The sequence below is a fragment of the Parus major genome, chromosome Z, assembly GCF_001522545.3.
Source record: "Parus major isolate Abel chromosome Z, Parus_major1.1, whole genome shotgun sequence".
Lineage (NCBI taxonomy): Eukaryota > Metazoa > Chordata > Aves > Passeriformes > Paridae > Parus > Parus major.
The window spans coordinates 59,293,894-59,309,065 of NC_031799.1; the positions used below are offsets into that span (position 1 = coordinate 59,293,894).

Sequence of the window (15,172 nt, forward strand, 5' to 3'; positions counted from 1 at the left end):
ACTCTAAACCTCAACCCATTCATCCAGTGATTCAAGAAACTTTCTAATTCACATATTTACACTTTTCCTATCTAACTTTAGCATTTGTTCTCATGTATCACCATGAAAACATGCCCATGAATTTCATATTATATGAAATTCAGTGTTTTTTTGAATCCTATAACTAAGTATTAGAAACAAGGGCACACAATCTGTATCTCAGACTCCAACAGTAAGGACTGCTACCATAAAACAACAGCAGATCATTACCTGATTACCTGGATTTCTTGAGGAGCAGGCTACTCATAGAACCCTTATTGCAGAATATTTCCCTTCTTACCAGCAGAGGGAGTCAGTTTGCCTGTGAGTCCCATCAAGTGCCAAGTTGCCACGGCTCCAAGAGATTTGATATGATGATGCTGATACTTAGAGCTAAAGCTCAGACAAAAATGAAAGGCTCTGGAAATGCTCTAAGAGTTTATCTTTGTGGTCTCGGTCTAGGGAGTGTGGAGATGTAGAAGCAGCTGAAAAACCTATATCCTATGAAGAGAGGGTAGTTGTCATGACCAGGTGAATAAGTGTAAGAAATCAATTGGAAATATTCAATTTAAATCTTATGTTACTTGTTTTCATCTGCCAGCAAAGGATTTTGGTCTTTCACTAACAATTTAGGATTATGGAAGTAACCATATATTTTTATGTTTGGTACTTGTAGGGATTTTGCTTCTGTCATCCTTGTTCATTTTTCTCATGTTGAGCCCCATGTAGTGTTATACACAAGCTGTTAGTTTTTTTTTATAGATTATCTCCTAGGGTTTGCCAAAATTCAGATATATGAGCAGTGCTATAACATATGTTAGAATGCTGCTACATTACCTCACACCTCCTGTCCTCACTACAAACAGTCAAATGTTCTGTTTATCACTTTAAAGATAAGAATATGAGATTTCTATCAGCTAATGCCTTCCAGCTCTTTTTTATTATACTCTATTTTTTCCCAACATCACAAGCAGTTGGGGACCACACACACGGATGAACAGATAGAAACATTCCCAGGTTGCCTATTCACTGCTGTTCTTGGTGTCTTACTGTGAAGCAGGTTATACTGCTACCTCTCTCTATTTCCTGCTTCATTGTAGTTTTTCAACTCTTTCTCCCATTTTCTGCCTCCTTTCTTCATCTGCCTTTGTTCTGTCTTCTCCTGTGCACCATTCTGCTTTAATAAAGAAAGTAGTTATCTATTACTTCTCCTAATTAGTAAATCTCCTGTTGCTCTTTTCCCTTCTGAAGGCTTTCCTTAGACCTGCCTTGATGAGGAGTTGCTGTTACTCATAAATTCAGGCCATATCAACAGCTGTGCTGTGTTAATATGAAGTTTCTAAAACATTCTTAATTTAGCTTATCTTTCAGAGGAAAAAATCTATAGGGTTTTATAAAAAATAGCACTTAGTTTTCCTTTACAGCTTATTAAAATTGTACTAAGCATTGAATCTTTAAGTTCTGTTCTTTCTCCACCACTATCACTTCGCTTGCTTCCACATGAGGGAAAGTTTTAAGGGGGTCTTTTTTTCCTCCAGTTTTGACAGTTCACCCATGAGCTACTTCATAATTTCAAGGCAGCTAATGTTTCATACACAGTAGATTAACGAGTCCTTTTAAGGAGTTAATTTGATTGTTTGTACATATGAAACCAGAGCCTGATCTTGCCAGATTCATATGGCAAGTTTAGTTTTAAATGTACTGCGGCTCTGATTGTTTTTAAAAATAACTGAATATTATTTTCATAAATACCAGCTTAATAATTATTGTGGTTAGCTATGAATAAATGTTTTTTAATAATTCTTAATTTAATAATGCTTAATGCTTAAATGATTTTTGATAGTTTAGTCAGTAGGCTGTGATTGACTTTTATATGCTGGTAGGTCTGATTTTGTTCCCATGGTCATTTTTCCTCTTAGTATAGAAAATACCTTTTGAAAATGACATTACAGAGATTCATAAAAATTAAAGAAACAGATTTAACATGACAGACTTTTTAACTTTTTTCTTTTTATTTTTAAGATATGTCAATCTTTTTAAAATATAATTTGAAATACACTAATATTAGTGTAGATCTGGTTAGATCCTGAAAAATTATCATGAAAACCTTAAATTAACATTAGGGATGGCTTGGATTGTCAGTGAATAATCAGCAAAATGATTGACCAAGAGTTTGGGGTATGTATTAGCCAGAGGGAGAAACTAGAAGTATATAACTTATATGTTCATATACCAAAAAAAAAAAAAAAACCCAAATTGTGTTCAGTCATGAAAAAATATTTAGAAAACTATGATGCTATATTTCCAAGTTTCTATTTCAAAAAAAGTGAAAAAACTGGGAAACTTTTTTTGGGCAAAGCTAGATGAACAAATAGAAATCAACTAAGCACTAAGAAATCAATTATGCAACTAAGGCATGTGCATCATTAGAAATTGACTTCTATAGTTGAAACATTTGCTGGCAATAGTAGAATTTTATGTGGGTTTCAGAGACCAGAGATGGGAGAAAGTGTACAGGAGATAATTAACTACATTTTTTAACTTCACAGTGAAATGTGATAGGAATCTTCCCTTAGTCAATAATTGTGGATTAACTGGCAAGAAGTAGCTTGGAAAGCACAGGAACTCGAAGTCTAAAGATTGTCTGTAAGTAAACAAACAGAATTGAGTCAAAGCACCTAGCATCTCATTTACTCAGGGATACAAAATATCTGTTCCACTCAAAGGATAAATAATCTGATGAAAAGTGTTACCCCTTTCCCTGGTCTCCCCAGTATTTATCCCTGGTCCTTGCAGTGTCCAGCGACTTGCATTTTATTGTGTCTGGCAGTAGTTTTGGGCAGATACTGCTCTACTCTGTGGTGTGGTAGAGAGCTGCATATTCCAGGTAGTCCAAGCACAAGCCTTCCATCGTTGTGTAGAAGCAGGTGGGGACATAAAAATGTTTTCACTGTGTTATACAAGGTCAAGTGGCACCTCTTCACTGAACCTTTTAGGCTTCTTGTGCTATATGGTACACAGATTCAAAATCAGGAAAAATCAGCCTTGAAAGTAAGTTAGTAAATAATCTGTGGTTTTGAGACCAAAGAGAAAAGAAAAGATAAATAAATAGTAACAGCAATAACTGAAGCTTTGCTTTAGGATAGGTGGCCTTTTATTTCTTATTGATGTGTTCCCACAGTGAAAAAAAAATTGGGAAGAGAGGACTCAAGTAGCCATACAATATGAATACATCCCATGAAGATATACCAGTCCTCTAAACCTAAAAGACACTTTTTTTTGTCTTCCTACCACCTCTTTTATAGGTGTGCATGACTCAGCACAACATAAATAAGAGTCAGATAGAGAATTATATAACTGAAATGTACAACCACAGACCTGTGTGTTCTGTATAAATTCATAATTAAAATTGGCTCATAATTACTGCGGAAGTATTTGCTACTTCACTGTTCTGTTCACTGTTACTTCTGAAGTATTTTTAAAATATTGCAAATTGTGCTTGAGTATAATCTGTAATCAAGATACAGCAGTGTACTTACAGACTATTTGAGACAGTTACATGATCATTTTCAAACGGTCTTCATGGAAGATAAAAGACAGACCTCTATCAAAATCTATCTTTAACTTTAATTGGGCTCTTCGGTTCTCAAAAATCCTTGCAGTCACTCACCTTTGAGCAGAGTTTTGGGTAGATGAGTGCTTAACGTGTTCCTAAGCCCTCATCCGAATATTTGCCAAGTCATTAACTTATAGTGGTATACAGTGTCCTATCCTTGACATGGGACAGATTAAAACAATATCCTTATATAATCTTTATATTTCGTATAAACTTGTACCTTGACTTTAACTTTATGCAGGCTGATATTTAGCCTTAATATGTTGCAGCTTATTACTAACTTCTAGCTGAGATCAGATGTGAAGGCAACTAATCTTGTCAGGATAATTATTAGTCTGGGAATCTCAGCTTTCCACCTTTGAAGAAAAAAAGCTTTCAGGATATATTTGATAGTAAATGCTAATTATTGTTAAAATATATTTTATTAACATCAGACTGATTTCTTAAAGCCTTGTGTAAATGTGGTTTCACTGGAAAAGGAATGAAATGGAAGGAAAGAGAGAAGTTGAATGAAAGGATTTTCATCATGTTTAGCTTTTAACTAAACTTTGTGTTATAAAATACTTTACATTAGGGATCAAAGGGTCACACTTATCTTACTCTAACTTTATTAAATGTTTCTCTCTAATGTATTCTTAGTTGTGTTTTTGTATTGGTTTAAGATGAAGATAGCTTTGTCAGCTTTAACATTTAGACTGTATTCTGTCTTCGCTCTGTGCCTGTATGCTCAGCGCTGCAAAAGGGTAAAATCAAAGGTGAACTTGCTCTTAATTGCAATAACAGATCATTCCTGACATATAAAGCAAGTGCTGATTTTCCCCTTAGAAGCATGATTGGAAAACTGTTCTTTTTATCACAAGTACAAAAAATAAGTCACTCCTTACAAATCCAGTAATAGGTGCAGACTGAGTCTGTGTCTGAGCTTGGCTGGCTCTGGCTGGAAGCAGAAGTCATGAATGTGACACCAAATTCTCATTCTCTTGTTGCCTGGAAGATTTTCCTTCGGATTTATAATGAACTCTTACTAAGTTCACTCTGGTTTAGACATCCAGAAAGTATGCATTGCAGAATAATAAAATGTGATGAGACGTCTCTGAAGATAGCTGTTCACAAGTTTTTATTCTGAAGTCCTGCTGGTGTGTGACACTCATCCATACACACAGAGCTGGCAGCTTTCACACAATAGTATATTTCACAACATTTGCTGAAGCTTTAGGTCTTTCAGGTTTAATTTTTATTTTTTATTTTTATATTTAGAGCTTTCACAGCATATCAGTTTTCCAATATAACCTTTCTGCCCAAAGACATGTATCACCCTATGCTCCAGCTTTCAGAACAGTCTTATTGGCAAGTATCCTTATGAAGCTTCACCCCAAGAAAAAGCATCTTCAAAAGATTCTTTGTCTGAAATGCTGAGATGCACAGGTGTTGTTAGTGAGTTTGACAAATGTCAGATTCCAGTAGACTAGTCTGTTTATCCAAGGAAAAAAGGAGCACTTTATTTTTCTAACGTCTTGAATTACTGATTTGTAATCTTCAAAATGTTACAATATTCTACAGGATTCTGCTAACATTTAGCTCTGTATAACATAACAGTTGTTCCTACTGCCTAATTAGTTAGTATAGCTCTACAAAACTGGAAACATTTCTTTAAAGCAAAACCAAATAAATGTATTTATTTCTCAGTTGTACCTTGCCCACTTAGTTCAGAGTTGTATATGGGTTCCTCACTTGTGACTTTACCCGTTTATAAAATGTTGCACTATTTGTGATGTTTACAGTATGCTAGACATTATAAATAGAAATTTGAAGAAAGGAACTAACTGGAGGAATTTTTAGTATAAAGAATCCCCTTTCCCATTTGCTCCAGCAGATTACTTTCCTGACTGAACTTTGCACTGAATGTTGTATCATATTACCCTTTCAAACTATTCAAAGTTATTGGGGGCTGTTGATTGAGATACAGACACATTGAGATATGACTCCAGCTTTGGAAGTAAGTCAGTGATGAAAATGTGTTGTAGCTTCACTTGGTTTATTTCATAATCCTGCACAAGGATCATCCACAAGAAGTTGTAGCAATGATCTCCTAACATACTACATAATCCTAGGCAGGTCTGTTGCTTAGAAAATAGGATATACCACTACAGAATTTTAGTCAAACACTGAGAGGACACCAGATTATTTAAAAAAAAAAAATGCTTTGTAAGACTTCATTTGTACTATCCTGATTTTGAGCTGCTGTACAGGTAAAGAATTTAAGTATTTGTAGCTATTATAGCTAGCTTTCAACCATGGTAAAATATTATGCTTTCAAAACATCAGATGAATTTACTGCATTTATTTAAGGGGAGAGAAACACAGTTTTTAAATGGTATTGAAGTTCTAGTGAACAAAATAAATGGACAGATTCCTTGTAATTTAATTTTCAGCATTTTTGGTCTGGAGCAAATGTAGTTGGGATGTTATTTATAGTCAGATTTGTCATTCTGCTTCCTAATACTCTTTCATGCCCACTTGTCAACACTTTCTCCTAAGTGCTGTATCTTATTTTCCTCAAATAAAAGAAACAAATTCATGAGGTTAAGAATGTGTTCTTGTTTGATAACTACCAAATAGTGTGCTTTAAATAGTCTAGTAAATTATGAGCTGCCATTTATTCATTGATTAGGTGGGTTTTCCTAAGTTGGAATGAAGTAGATGAATTCATTATGGTACATTTCCCAAAATAAGTTATTTTGGTCACATTGTTGAACATAATTTTTGATATGGCTAATGTCTTCTAACTAAAATTTGCAAAGCTTTGTGTAGTAACATCCTATGACAGACAGAACTATTCAGGGAAGTCAAGTGTCACTGTAAATTAGAAACATTAGAAATTAATATGAGACTATAATTTTTCTTTTTCCCTTCCTTTCCCATCAAGACTTCCCTGCACATCAGGTGGAAATATAGAGACTCAAAAATTTTTCTTGTAATTTGCTTTTAGGCTCAGCTCAGCTTTGTGGTCAGTTCCATAGCATGATGGCCCTCTCTTTGTCTATCACAACCCATCAGGCTAACAGCAGTTGCTATACTGTCAGAAGATACAGAATTTCTAAAAATAATTGTGATTTTTCAGCAAGTGTAGAACTCTGGTAATAATATGAAAAAGAATATTTCTTCAGAATCTATTTTGTAATTTGAAAAAGAAAAAAAGAACATGTCCTCTGTATTCAGAGTTGACTTTCATTTCCTCAGGGTACTAAGGTTTTTTCCTCAATAAACCTGAAGAAAGAACCAGGTATTGGTTTATCTTAGAGGTTTGGAGGTAGGTGTTTTATGTTTCCTTTCTTTTCTTTCAGACTTTGTTGTTGGAATGGGTCATCATAGCACTTAGTGAGTCTCAATTCACTTTGGGAATGGGAAGCTAGTTCTCCTGTATGATAAGATTGTCATAAATATTTCCCTTGTCTTTATTTGTTTTTCACATTTCTGTATAAAATCATGGAAGTTGTAACTCCATGTTTCTTGTAAGTAGACTGCTTCTCTTTCTGTGCATTTGGTGGTGGTTATTCTAAAAAAAAAATAAATAATTAGTCAATCAGAAATTTCCTTCTCTCATGTTTTTTTGGCCCAGTGCTTACTGACTTTTGATGTTATGTATGGAGAACTATGAACATAGACTCCCCAAATACAGCTGATAGTAGAGTCGGTCTGCATCAGGGTAGAAATTAACTGGTCATTAATAGCCAAAACACAGTACAGAATAAAAAAGAATAGTTAGGATGAGAGGACCTCTAGAGGTCATGTAGTCCAGCTCCTTGATCAGTGGTCTCCATTCAAATGAGAGAATACAGAGAGAGCTGTTTAGATTTCATTCTGATCTGCCATTCATATGCTAGGAAGTGGCTTATTTCTTGCCATTCTAGTATTTCTGGGTGGAATTGAAATTCAGAATGGGATTTGGAGAATTTTTTATTGAGATTGAGCTCAGATTGTTTCAAATTATAAATCAAACCCTTCCAATTGAAGTGGATCATAATTAAGCAACAATTTAGACTATTTAGAGCAACAAAATGCTCTAAATAGTCTAAATGATTCCATCTAGCAGGTATTTTTCAAAATGTCACATGTAGTGATAACACTTGGAGATGTGATTAAAGATAATTCTTACAGTTTAGCTCTGCAGATCATATTGTTACCTCCTGAATTTTACAAAGCAGTTTTATTTGGTTGATTTCAGTGGTTATATGGAACTTATTTTATTTTATGGGCTATAATTCTGGGTGATGTCTTCACTTTGCTTTCAGAATTATGTTAAACTTATGTAACATATAAGTTATGTAAAACTTATGTTTTAGGGAATATAAAATCTTAGAGTTACCAGATACTTTTACTAATTAACTAAATTAATTTAGCTAAATTAAATTTACTTTTACTAATTAACTTTAAAACATTATTTTCCAAGCTGTTCACAAACAGTTCTTTCACAGTCTAATAAAATACCCAGATTAATTATGTGGCTGCATGTGTATCTGAGATTAAAATGCTGAAATGTTGTGCTAGCGTTTTTTCTTGCAAATCAAGTTTGGCTAAGGCAAGACTACTGTATATCTCTCACAGAATCCTTTAGAAGCCTAATCTCTACTTCCATTTAATTATCCAATCTGTTTCTCTATCTCGTGGCCTCTCTTAATGTGATCACTTGTTCCTCTCAAATTTAACTTTGATTTGGACTATGGTCAGGTTAATTTCTGCAAATGAAATCCCACATCATGTGAAATGAAGATATACTTGATATTTAGGCAGCTCAGTTATCATCCTTTTATTAACCCTATTATGATCAGAATATTTCTTTATTTTTCCTAGAAAAGTGACGAAAGGCAATGCAGTGTGGTACAGTAAAAATACTCCCTTTGTTCCTTAAAAATAATCAAAAAGCAAACAAACTAAAATGAATTATTGTATGCTTTATAAATTGTGTTGAAGTTAGTAATAGGATCAAAAATAACATCAGAAAACACTTCTTCTAAATCAAACTGTGTATAGTTCTACATATATAGCTAGTATACTAGCTATGTGCTGCTGAAGTTGTAGAGTCACCTCTCTATGCAGATACTTTGACAGTAATTGCTCAAAGGGAATGAAGACAAAAAGTCCTTATGCAGATCTTTGTTATAAAAATCTACAAAAGTTTTCAGCATGGTTACTAATAAATAAAATATGACTCGAGAATATTATTAATTTTTGCATAATAGGGCACAAATTTAGTCTATATCCTTCGGGAATTTTACTAACGAAGTTGTACAGTGACCTATGTTAGCATAGGCTCTGTCCTTTCTGGGTGTTTTGATTGGACAGAGATGGAGCTGCATGAGTGTTTGTCAGGAGCTTTAGCTTTTCTGCAACTGTTCTAGTTGTAAGGGCTCCACAAGAGTGATCTTCAGTTCTGTGACCCTGACCTCCCTCTGCTCCCTTCCTGCAGTAGGAAAGTCTTTCCTCACCATGACAGCAGCTGAGTTAGACTCCTGCTTTGAATAGTTTTGTGAGGGAAGCTATCCCTTTTCCTTGTCTACAGTGAGATTGTTTGCCACAGTGAATTTAACTTTCCTAAAGGGAATTTCACCACTTCAAATGAGCAGTAGTCACAAACTTGTCCAAGAATAACAAATATTTCTTTTTTCTTTTCATAGAAATTAAGGAAATTAATGTAGCTTCTAAAATATTATAGGGAGAAATATGTAATTTTTATCTAGACATCTAAAGATGGTGTATCTTGGATCAGAAATTTAAATGTTATATACTAAATTACAGGATTAATCATCAACATTCAAATTACATATAAGAAACTTCTTTTGTAAAAAGGTTAGGTACTTGGCTAGAACAAAATTACTAGATTAGGTAATGAGGTTAATACATTTCTTCAGCTGTACAGATTTTTGTCATTAAATTATCATTCAATTTTTTGAGAAATGACAGTTTAGAAATCTGTAGAATTTAGCATTTCTTTCAAAAGCATTGGTGTGGATTTCTTTCAAGAATTGCATGTATCTGAAAATAGGAAAGAAATTCCTTTCCCTTGACTGAATAAAATAAAAGAAAAATTTGTTTTGGTTGGTTTTGATATTCATCAATTCATCTAAGTGGCATCATGGTGTCTAAATTGTGACTTTTTTTAAGCAGAAGGTGAATTGTAAATTATATTCATTGATAGCAAACTGTATGAAACTACATTTGATAAACTATTTAGGTCATATGAGAAAGTTATTACATGTGCTAAAAACTTATTGTAGATTTTGTCTTTGGGTTGATAATTGCTGTGAAATTCCATATAATACCATTTTGCTTGAGTCAGTTGGCCAAATTGCAGTCATTTCCAAGAAAAGCACAATAGTAATTTTATATGACTACCTGATCTAATCATAGGTAGATGAATATGTTGTATTTTTTCTTACAGAATAGAAATTAAGTGGTTAGGCTGCAGTTTCTGTGGTCTCACTCATTATTTCTGGCTTATTTATGTTTAGAAAGTAATAACAACTAAGTTATTATTCAGTAACTAAGTTATTATTAAGTTACTATTAAGTAACTCATATTGCCGGAAATAATGACAGTGCTAAATAGATTTGCTTTTTGTAAAAAGGTCCAATTACTCCATTATTAATGACATTATTTAAGTACTCATTAAATGTGACATTATTTAATGGGTTCATGTTAGTTTAAAACCTTCATTAAAGGATTGCTGCGGGGAGCTTTATAATCTTGTATTTTTCCATCCCTCCAGTGTTATATTTCCTACTGTCGCTATAAATTTGGGAACTTTTTCATTTGAACAGTGAATGTGTAATCTCAGGTTGTTGATGAAGGTTAAGATTAGGTAGATTTTAGATGATAAAAGAAACTGGGAACAGTTAAGCTTCATCAGTTTCCATTTTCCTCTTTGAAATTATTGTGTGATGTCACTGTGATGTTTATTTGTTTTGTGGGCCTTAATATGGCAATTTGCTGTTTTGATAAGGGTGTCCCATTAAATACTACTGAGGTTCACAAGTAAAAAGTGACAGAATATCATCCCAATGTTAGAAACAGGGCAACCAGGAAATTCTGCACTTAACTGTGAATGCATCTTCTGCACTTCGTAGTTAGAGAAGGAAGCATACACATACATTTGGCATTGCTGTTATTCCCTTATTTTGAAGAACTGTTATTTTAATATCCTAGGATGGTAGGGAAAAAAAGTCATTCATATCTAAAGGTGTTTTCTGTTGTAATTTTTTGTGGCAAGTATTCTAATAATATCTAAAGTTAAATTGGTAATGAAAATAATACCAAAATATTTCTTCCAATGCTTAGAAAAATTACCCTCTGATAATTTTTATTTTAAATTAAGAAGTATTTTTCATCTGACTAAATTTTTTATGTTTTGGAAGAGAGAGTTTACCTACAGTCAATAGTCAATTTCTGTCTCTTTTCCACTTACTGTAAGTTACTTTTCAAGTATTCTCATTTATTTAATGGGGCCTGCTTAGGAATAAGTATCTCAAAATATCAGAATCTAGTTCTAGAATTTGTTTCAGAACTGAAGTACTGATTTTAGTACACTGATGTTGGATGGATCTTGTATTAAGGATACTTTGAAGATCTTCTGTGCATTGTCATTTCTCAGGGATCACCGTGTCAGTGAAAAATAAAGCATTAAAGTATAAAGTACATAAAACTTTCCATATTTTAAAAATGTGTCTAAACTGTACCAGACTAAAAACTAACCTCTCTTTGTGTATACACATAGATATACATACATAAATTCATGTGGAGATGTACATAGATATATTATACATAGACTTAGGAACTATTATAGAGAAGAGAGAGAGCAAAATATAGAGATTAGGTAGACAGAATGTGTGCATACTTAAATAGATACTTTATTTTATCTTTTTTTTTAATATTTTTTCCAAATGTGGAGATCTGTTGATGGTGCCTCTCTTCTACCCTCCTGCTCTTAACGCTAATTTCTTCCTGATATCTAGCCTGTTCAGGTTACTACTTAGAATTTTTGTAGAGCCAGCTGTTTAAGCATTTCAGGTATGTTCCATTATGGATTTATATTGAAGAAATGTCACCTTCTCTCACATGTGATTGCACATCCCATCATTAATCTAGTGATTTAGCTTCTTGTAAGCCTCCCAAATTCATGAGGCATTTCCTCTGAATTCTCCTACTGTGACTCAGAGACCAGAATATCCCTATTACTAAACTTTGCCAGGCAAAATTCATTTCATAAGCAGAGACCATTATGTTTTCTCCACAGTAGCTAGTAGAATTTTCATTGTTTTCCTTTCTTCAGTCTTTACCAGCTACAGCTTAACTTATACTACTTTTGTTCTCATTATAGCAATCTCTCCCCCTCCTCCTGTTTCCCACCTTTCTTAACACTGGAATACTGTATTTGTTTGATTTCTTTCCTTCATCCTTCAGCAGTGTCTCCATCTAAGCCCATTCTAATACTTCACTGATCGTTACCATCCATGTGATTTGCCCTCTGCAGCTTTCTCAAAAAATCTTTCTCCTTCTGATATGTCCCTGCAACTCCTGTTATTCCCCACACTAATCTCAACATAAACTTCTTGCAACTTAGCTAAGACTCTGCCAGCTTCTTTTTGTTTAAATGGTAGCCCTTTTAAAGTCTTTAAATTACTGTCACCTTTGTTACTGGACACTGTAACAACATTCTTTCATTCTGTGGGGCTCAGTTACTTCACTGTGGTGATGAACAAGAGAAATTCATCTTATCCATTCCCAGGCAATTTACGGCAGGATGCCATTCAAGTCCAAACCCAGATTTTTGTCTTGTGGTAAACAAGTCCTCTTTGAATTGTCTCATTGGTCTACAATAATTGTGCATATGAATGGGGCATACACAGTTCAGGCATGATTTAAATACCTAATAAACTGATCAGTGAATATTAGAATGGCTTGTGGTTTAAGCTGATATACTGCCGGCAGTAGCAATAGGGTAGGAGTTTGTTGTTTGAGGCCTGAAGGGCAATCAGACTTGGAAATCTGAAAATAGTAAACAGTAGGAGCTTGGAGGGAGATGGTCAGTCAGTCATCTTTTTCCTAAATCTTCTACATTCAAGTGGGTATTTTTTCAGAACTTTTTTTTTCCTCTTAACTAACACATTTGTTGTAGGAAAACACGAGGGAATGAATAAGTTTTAACAGAAGTATTACAACTTTCAGTTCTTTTTTACAAGCTGTGAAGTTAAACACCAGAAGAGCTGTAAAATTTCTTGGACATTTTGATATGTAATACTTATAATTAAGCATGATATAATAAATACTGTGTTTTCTCTTAATTTATTAACCTGCTTGGTTTTATTATGAATCGTGTAGAAGTTCTAAAAATTTAAACATGCTGATTTTGCTCATTCAGCTCTTTGATTAGCCATTTATATCATCTTGGTGACTTAAATAATATCATTGTCTGTTGTTCAGTATGTCTATGTTTTAAGAGATTTTTTTAATCAACTGCATAAACACATAAACCTTAGGAGGCTTATGGGACAAATAATATATATAATCTAAGCCTAGGACTCTAGATAAGGTATATCCATAGTCACTAGCATATGAGGAAATTGTGAGAGCTTTTTTTGTGAGAGTTTTTTTAACCAATGTCCACATTGGTTAAAATAACACAGATCTTACAGGGATATTAGAAGCAGGTAAACCTGGAAAAAAAGCTTGTACTGCAATGTGACATGCTTGCTAAGGTACCAAAATGTATGAGAGATACAAGAGTTTTTGTTGTGCATGAAAAGTTGTGCTGTGGATCTATCTTGAGGAGGAACCTGCAGACATAATTTTTAAATACTTAATCTTTCTTTCTCATATTGGATTCAAACTTTTTCAGTTTTTTTTCACTCAGCATGTACTGCTGAGATATGGTGATCTGATTTTGACTTGTTTTTTTTCTTAAACTTCTAGTATAAATGTCTCAGACATATGACAAGAACAAAAAAATCTACCTGGCTCCTAAGCTATACCCCCCCCCCCCAAAAAAAAAAACCAAAACAAAAAACCCAAAAAAAACCCCACCAAAAACAAACCAAAAAAACCCCCAACCAAACAAAAAATAGACAAAAATAAAAAAACTGAAACACAAAAAACCAAGGTAACCAAAAAAAACCAACCCCAAAGTGTGCCAGGTACTGTAAATGAGAGAAAATAAGATTCAGAGTGTGTGTGCCGATGTCTATAAACAAAAGCTGCCCCACCTTAAACCTCAAGCACTCTTCACCTGCCAACATCACTAGGATTTAGAATACCAGGTCCTGTATATTCAAAGTGTTGCCACAGGAGCTAATATCTCAGCAATGTTTGCCAGAGACAGAACCTGCCAGTTTTCAACTTGTCTTCCTTTCCATTCCAGGTATTACAATTGTAAAAGGACTTTGTCAACAGTGCTGCATTCCCTGGCTTTATCAAACAAACTCTGACTTTGAGGGAGGTGCAGCAGTAAACATGCTAATGTCCCAGTGCTGCTATTGAAACTGCTGCCTGTTTGATTTTTCTTTCCTCTTCCCCACATACCTATCAATAAGCAGGTTCATTTTTATAACTGGCATTTTTTCCAAGCAAAGATCTGTGAGTGTTTACTGTCATAAATAGCCAATTCCCCAAGAGTGAAACTTTAATGTGGAGTTACAGTTCCATATAAATTACACACCCTAATGTGAGATGTTTTGGCATGCCCTGTTCTGAGTATGAATAAAAATGGTTCATTTAATCTTGGAACCTGACTACCAGGCTATAGGCTACTCTGGGTGGGAGGCTCTCTCCACGTCACCTTTTGATGCTATGCCAGTTTGAAACAATGATAGCAAAATTCCTTAGGTCAAAGTGAGGGAGAAAGAGGGAGCATGACTGCAGCTAAATGCATTGGGCACCTGTTTAGAAGAGGGGAGATGTCAGTTCTGATTTCTGCTCGAAAGACTGCATGAAAGCCTTATAATAAAGAGTTACTGGAGTTCAGATGTGCATCTGCCCCTCAGACTAATCCACGTGTTGAAGAGGGTGTGGAAGACAAACATTTCTGGTTCCTAATTGGATCCTGCAACCACTGACCGGTTATATTAAAGGTCATTGCTACTATTGGAAAATGTGTGGGGTTTTAAGAAATAAGTCTTCTGCCAAGTACAGAAGAAATAGTCCATCTGTGAGCCCTAATCAATTCCTGAATATATTATATAGAATCATGGAATCATAGCGCATTAAGGTTTGGAAGGGACTTTAAAAATCATCTAGTACCAATCCCCACTGCCATGGGCAGGAACACCTCCCCCTAGATCAGTTTACACAAGGCCTTATCCAAGCTGGCCTTGAACACTTCCAGATTTGTGGCATCTACAATCTCCCTGGGCAACCTGTTCCAGTACCTCACAATCCTCACAGTGAAAAGCTTCTTCCTAATATGTAACCTAAATTTCCCCTCTTTCAGTTTGTACCTGTTATTCCTTGTCCTTTCACTACAGTTCCTGGTAAAGAGTCCCTCTCCAG

The 15,172-nt window shown here is 34.4% G+C and overlaps 1 protein-coding gene across 9 annotated transcripts in view; it reads left to right on the forward strand.

The window, feature by feature from the left end:
* Positions 1-15,172, forward strand: part of ADGRV1 (adhesion G protein-coupled receptor V1) — a 284,918-nt gene that overhangs the window by 153,074 nt on the left and 116,672 nt on the right. The gene's annotated exons all lie outside the window — the stretch shown is intronic.